Here is a 5,000-nt window from a genome sequence, read left to right as displayed (position 1 = left end):
GATGTAGGTCAATAGGAAACCAATACCTACAGCCACACCACCCTGAACAAGCCCAATCTCGTCTGATCTTGAAAGCTAAGCAGGTCCGGGCATGGTTAGTACTTTTTTTTTTCTCTCTTGTTCTGGCTTCCTTCAATGCTGGTTTTAAAATGTATAAGTGATGTAGGTCATTAGGAAGCCAATACCTACAGCCACACCACCCTAGACAAGCCCAATCTCATCTGATCTTGGAAGCTAAGCAGGGGCCAGGCCTGGTTAGTACTTGGATGGGAGACCACTGGGAATACCAGGTGCTATAGGCTTTTTTTTTTTTCTCTCTTGTTCCGGCTTCCTTCAATGCTGGTTTTTAGATGTATAAGAGATGTAGGTCAATAGGAAACCAATACCTACAGCCACACCACCCTGAACAAGCCCAATCTCGTCTGTTCTTGAAAGCTAAGCAGGTCCAGGCCTGGTTAGTACTTTTTTTTTTCTCTCTTGTTCTGGCTTCCTTCAATGCTGGTTTTAAAATGTATAAGTGATGTAGGTCATTAAGAAACCAATACCTACAGCCACACCACCCTGGACAAGCCCAATCTCGTCTGATCTTGGAAGCTAAGCAGAGCCAGGCCTGGTTAGTACTTGGATGGGAGACCACCTGGGAATACCAGGTGCTGTAGGCCTTTTTTTTTCTCTCTTGTTCCGGCTTCCTTCAATGCTGGTTTTGAGATTATAAGAGATGTAGGTCAATACAAAACCACTACCTACAGCTACACATCTCTGAACAATCCCAATCTCGTTTGATCTTGGAAGCTAAGCAGAGCCAGACCTGGTTAGTACTTTGATGGGAGACCACCTGGGAATACCAGGTGCTGTAGGCCTTTTTTTTTTCTCTCTTGTTCCGGCTTCCTTCAATGCTGGTTTTGAGATGTATAAGAGATGTAGGTCAATAGGAAACCAATACCTACAACCACTCCACCTTGAACAAGCACAATCTCGTCTGATCTTGAAAGATAAGCAGCACCGGGCCTAGTTAGTACTTGAATGGGAGACCACCTGGGAATACCAGGTGCTGTAGGCCTTTTTTTTCCCTCTCTTGTTCCGGCTTCCTTCAATGCTTATTTTGAGATGTATAAGTGATGTAGGTCAATAGGAAACCAATACCTACAGCCACACCACCCTGAACAAGCCCAATCTCGTCTGATCTTGGAAGCTAAACAGAGCCGGGCCTGGTTAGTACTTGGATGCGAGACCACCTGGGAATACCAGGTGCTGTAGGCCCTTTTTTTTTCTCTCTTGTTCCGACTTCCTTCAATGCTGGTTTTGAGATGTATAAGAGATGTAGGTCAATAGGAAAACAATACCTACAGCCACAACACCCTGAACAAGCCCAATCTCGTCTGATCTTGAAAGCTAAGCTGGTCCGGGCGTGGTTAGTACTTTTTTTTTTCTCTCTTGTTCTGGCTTCCTTCAATGCTGGTTTTAAAATGTATAAGTGATGTAGGTCATTAGGAAACCAATACCTACAGCCACCCCACCCTGAACAAGCCCAATCTCGTCTGATCTTGGAAACTAAGCAGGGCCGGGCCTGGTTAGTACTTGGATGGGAGACCACCTGGGAATACCAGGTGCTGTAGGACTTTTTTTTTTTCTCTCTTGTTCCGGCTTCCTTCAATGCTTGTTTTTAGATGTATAAGAGATGTAGGTCAATAGGAAAACAATACCTACAGCCACACCACCCTGAACAAGCCCAATCTTGTCTGTTCTTGGAAGCTAAGCAGGGCTGTGCCTGGTTAGTACTTGGATGGGAGACCACCTGGGAATACCAGGTGCTGTAGGCCTTTTTTTCTTCTCTCTTGTTCCGGCTTCCTTCAATGCTGTTTTCTAGATGTATAAGAGATGTAGGTCAATAGGAAAACAATGCCTACAGCCACACCACCCTGAACAAGCCCAATCTCATCTGATCTTGGAAGCTAAGCAGGGGCGAGCCTGTTTAGTACTTGGATGGGAGACCACCTGGGAATACCAGGTGCTGAAGGCCTTTTTTTTTTCTCTTTTGTTCCGGCTTCCTTCAATGCTGGTTTTGAGATTATAAGAGATGTAGGTCAATAGGAAACCAAAACCTACAGCTACACATCTCTAAACAAGCCCAATCTCGTTTGATTTTGGAAGCTAAGCAGGGCCAGGCCTGGTTAGTACTTGGATGGGAGACCACCTGGGAATACCAGGTGCTGTAGGCTTTTTTTTTTTTCCCTCTTGTTCCGGCTTCCTTCAATGCTGGTTTTTAGATGTATAAGAGATGTAGGTCAATAGGAAACCAATACCTACAGCCCCACCACCCTGATCAAGCCTGATCTTGGAAGCTAAGCAGAGCCAGGCCTGGTTCGTACTTGGATGCGAGACCACCTGGGGATACCAGGTGCTGTAGGCCCTTTTTTTTTTCTCTCTTGTTCCGACTTCCTTCAATGCTGGTTTTGAGATGTATAAGAGATGTAGGTCAATAGGAAACTAAAAACCTACAGCCACACCACCCTGAACAAGCCCAATCTCATCTGATCTTGGAAGTTAAGCAGGGCTGGGCCTGGTTAGTACTTGGATGGGAGACCACCTGGAAATACCAGGTGCTGTAGGCTTTTTTTTTTCTCTCTTGTTCCGGCCTCCTTCAATGCTGGTTTTGAGATGTATAAGAGATGTAGGTCAATAGGAAACCAATACCTACAGCCACACCACCCTGAACAAGCCCAATCTCGTCTGATCTTGGAAGCTAAGCAGAGCCAGGCCTGGTTAGTACTTGGATGGGAGACCACCTGGGAATACCAGGTGCTGTAGGCCTTTTTTTCTTCTCTCTTGTTCCGGCTTCCTTCAATGCTGGTTTCTAGATGTATAAGAGATGTAGGTCAATAGGAAAACAATACCTACAGCCACACCACCCTGAACAAGCCCAATCTCGTCTGATCTTGGAAGCTAAGCAGGGCCGGGTCTGGTTAGTACTTGGATGGGAGACCACCTGGGAATACCAGGTGCTGTAGGACTTTTTTTTTTTCTCTCTTGTTCCGGCTTCCTTCAATGCTGGTTTTAAAATGTATAAGTGATGTAGGTCATTAGGAAACCAATACCTACAGCCACACCACCCTGAACAAGCCCAATCTCGTCTGACCTTGGAAGCTAAGCAGGGGCGGCCTGTTTAGTACTTGGATGGGAGACCACCTGGGAATACGAGGTGCTGTAGGCCTTTTTTTTTTCTCTCTTGTTCCGGCTTCCTTCAATGCTGGTTTTGAGATTATAAGAGATGTAGGTCAATACGAAACCAAAACCTACACTTACACATCTCTAAACAAGCCAATCTCGTTTGATTTTGGAAGCTAAGCAGGGCCAGGCCTGGTTAGTACTTGGATGGGAGACCACCTGGGAATACCAGGTGCTGTAGGCTTTTTTTTTTTTCTCTCTTGTTCCGGCTTCCTTCAATGCTGGTTTTTAGATGTATAAGAGATGTAGGTCAATAGGAAACCAATACCTACAGCCACACCACCCTGATCAAGCCTGATCTTGGAAGCTAAGCAGAGCCAGGCCTGGTTCGTACTTGGATGCGAGACCACCTGGGGATACCAGGTGCTGTAGGCCCTTTTTTTTTCTCTCTTGTTCCGACTTCCTTCAATGCTGGTTTTGAGATGTATAAGAGATGTAGGTCAATAGGAAACCAATACCTACAGCCACACCACCCTGAACAAGCCTGATCTTGGAAGCTAAGCAGAGCCGGGGTTGGTTAGTACTTGGATGCAAGACCACCTGGGAATACCAGGTGCTGTAGGCCCTTTTTTTTTTCTCTCTTGTTCCAACTTCCTTCAATGCTGGTTTTGAGATGTATAAGAGATGTAGGTCAATAGGAAACCATTACCTACAGCCACACCACCCTGAACAAGCCCAATCTCGTCTGATCTTGGAAGCTAAGCAGAGCCGGGCCTGGTTAGTACTTGGATGGGAGACCACCTGGGAATACTAGGTTCTGTAGGCCTTTTTTTCTTCTCTCTTGTTCCGGCTTCCTTCAATGCTGGTTTCTAGATGTATAAGAGATGTAGGTCAATAGGGAAACAATACCTACAGCCACACCACCCTGAACAAGCCCAATCTCGTCTGATCTTGGAAGCTAAGCAGGGACGGGCCTGGTTAGTACTTGGATGGGAGACCACCTGGGAATACCAGGTGCTGTGGCCTTTTTTTTTTCTCTCTTGTTCCGGCTTCCTTCAATGCTGGTTTTGAGATAATAAGAGATGTAGGTCAATAGGAAACCAAAACCTACAGCTACACATCTCTAAACAAGTCCAATCTCCGTCTGATCTTGGAAGCTAAGCAGGGCCAGGCCTGGTTAGTACTTGGATGGGAGACCACCTGGGAATACCAGGTGCTGTAGGCTTTTTTTTTTCTCTCTGTTCCGGCTTCCTTCAATGCTGGTTTTTAGATGTATAAGAGATGTAGGTCAATAGGAAACCAATACATACAGCCACACCACCCTGAACAAACCTGATCTTGGAAGCTAAGCAGAGCCGGGGTTGGTTAGTACTTGGATGCAAGACCACCTGGGAATACCAGGTGCTGTAGGCCCTTTTTTTTTTCTCTCTTGTTCCGACTTCCTTCAATGCTGGTTTTGAGATGTATAAGAGATGTAGGTCAATAGGAAACCATTACCTACAGCCACACCACCCTGAACAAGCCTGATCTTGGAAGCTAAGCAGGGCTGGGCCTGGTTAGTACTTGGATGGGAGACCACCTGGAAATACCAGGTGCTGTAGGCTTTTTTTTTTCTCTCTTGTTAATCCTCCTTCAATGCTGGTTTTGATATGTATAAGAGATGTAGGTCAATAGGAAACCAATACCTAGTGCCACACCACCCTGAACAAGCCCAATCTCGTCTGATCTTGAAAGCTAAGCAGGTCCGGGCCTGGTTAGTACTTTTTTTTTTCTCTCTTGTTCTGGCTTCCTTCAATGCTGGTTTTAAAATGTATAAGTGATGTAGGTCATTAGGA

The 5,000-nt window shown here is 45.8% G+C and overlaps 3 non-coding genes and 14 pseudogenes across 3 annotated transcripts; all 17 read left to right on the top strand.

Annotated features, from left to right (window-relative positions):
* Positions 1-183: 183 nt before the first annotated feature.
* LOC142135040 (5S ribosomal RNA) lies at positions 184-302 on the top strand (annotated as a pseudogene).
* A 241-nt stretch (positions 303-543) lies between these two features.
* LOC142134903 (5S ribosomal RNA) lies at positions 544-662 on the top strand (annotated as a pseudogene).
* Positions 663-741: 79 nt separating this feature from the next.
* LOC142134960 (5S ribosomal RNA) lies at positions 742-860 on the top strand (annotated as a pseudogene).
* Positions 861-941: 81 nt separating this feature from the next.
* On the top strand, positions 942-1,060 carry LOC142135051 (5S ribosomal RNA; annotated as a pseudogene).
* Positions 1,061-1,141: 81 nt separating this feature from the next.
* Positions 1,142-1,260, top strand: LOC142134943 (5S ribosomal RNA; annotated as a pseudogene).
* A 240-nt stretch (positions 1,261-1,500) lies between these two features.
* Positions 1,501-1,619, top strand: LOC142135080 (5S ribosomal RNA). The gene has a single exon (XR_012687170.1). It is a non-coding gene; the product is annotated as a 5S ribosomal RNA (ribosomal RNA).
* An 82-nt stretch (positions 1,620-1,701) lies between these two features.
* Positions 1,702-1,820, top strand: LOC142134948 (5S ribosomal RNA; annotated as a pseudogene).
* An 81-nt stretch (positions 1,821-1,901) lies between these two features.
* On the top strand, positions 1,902-2,020 carry LOC142134914 (5S ribosomal RNA; annotated as a pseudogene).
* An 80-nt stretch (positions 2,021-2,100) lies between these two features.
* On the top strand, positions 2,101-2,219 carry LOC142135014 (5S ribosomal RNA; annotated as a pseudogene).
* A 274-nt stretch (positions 2,220-2,493) lies between these two features.
* LOC142134876 (5S ribosomal RNA) lies at positions 2,494-2,612 on the top strand. Its single transcript, XR_012687136.1, has one exon. It is a non-coding gene; the product is annotated as a 5S ribosomal RNA (ribosomal RNA).
* An 80-nt stretch (positions 2,613-2,692) lies between these two features.
* LOC142134898 (5S ribosomal RNA) lies at positions 2,693-2,811 on the top strand (annotated as a pseudogene).
* Positions 2,812-2,892: 81 nt separating this feature from the next.
* Positions 2,893-3,011, top strand: LOC142135070 (5S ribosomal RNA). The gene has a single exon (XR_012687161.1). It is a non-coding gene; the product is annotated as a 5S ribosomal RNA (ribosomal RNA).
* Positions 3,012-3,093: 82 nt separating this feature from the next.
* On the top strand, positions 3,094-3,211 carry LOC142134991 (5S ribosomal RNA; annotated as a pseudogene).
* Positions 3,212-3,872: 661 nt separating this feature from the next.
* Positions 3,873-3,991, top strand: LOC142134941 (5S ribosomal RNA; annotated as a pseudogene).
* Positions 3,992-4,072: 81 nt separating this feature from the next.
* Positions 4,073-4,191, top strand: LOC142134877 (5S ribosomal RNA; annotated as a pseudogene).
* A 79-nt stretch (positions 4,192-4,270) lies between these two features.
* LOC142135023 (5S ribosomal RNA) lies at positions 4,271-4,390 on the top strand (annotated as a pseudogene).
* Positions 4,391-4,660: 270 nt separating this feature from the next.
* Positions 4,661-4,769, top strand: LOC142135030 (5S ribosomal RNA; annotated as a pseudogene).
* Positions 4,770-5,000: the final 231 nt, after the last annotated feature.

Source organism: Mixophyes fleayi, unplaced genomic scaffold (assembly GCF_038048845.1).
Source record: "Mixophyes fleayi isolate aMixFle1 unplaced genomic scaffold, aMixFle1.hap1 Scaffold_582, whole genome shotgun sequence".
Classification (NCBI taxonomy): domain Eukaryota; kingdom Metazoa; phylum Chordata; class Amphibia; order Anura; family Limnodynastidae; genus Mixophyes; species Mixophyes fleayi.
This window is presented reverse-complemented; position numbering and strand designations above follow the sequence as displayed.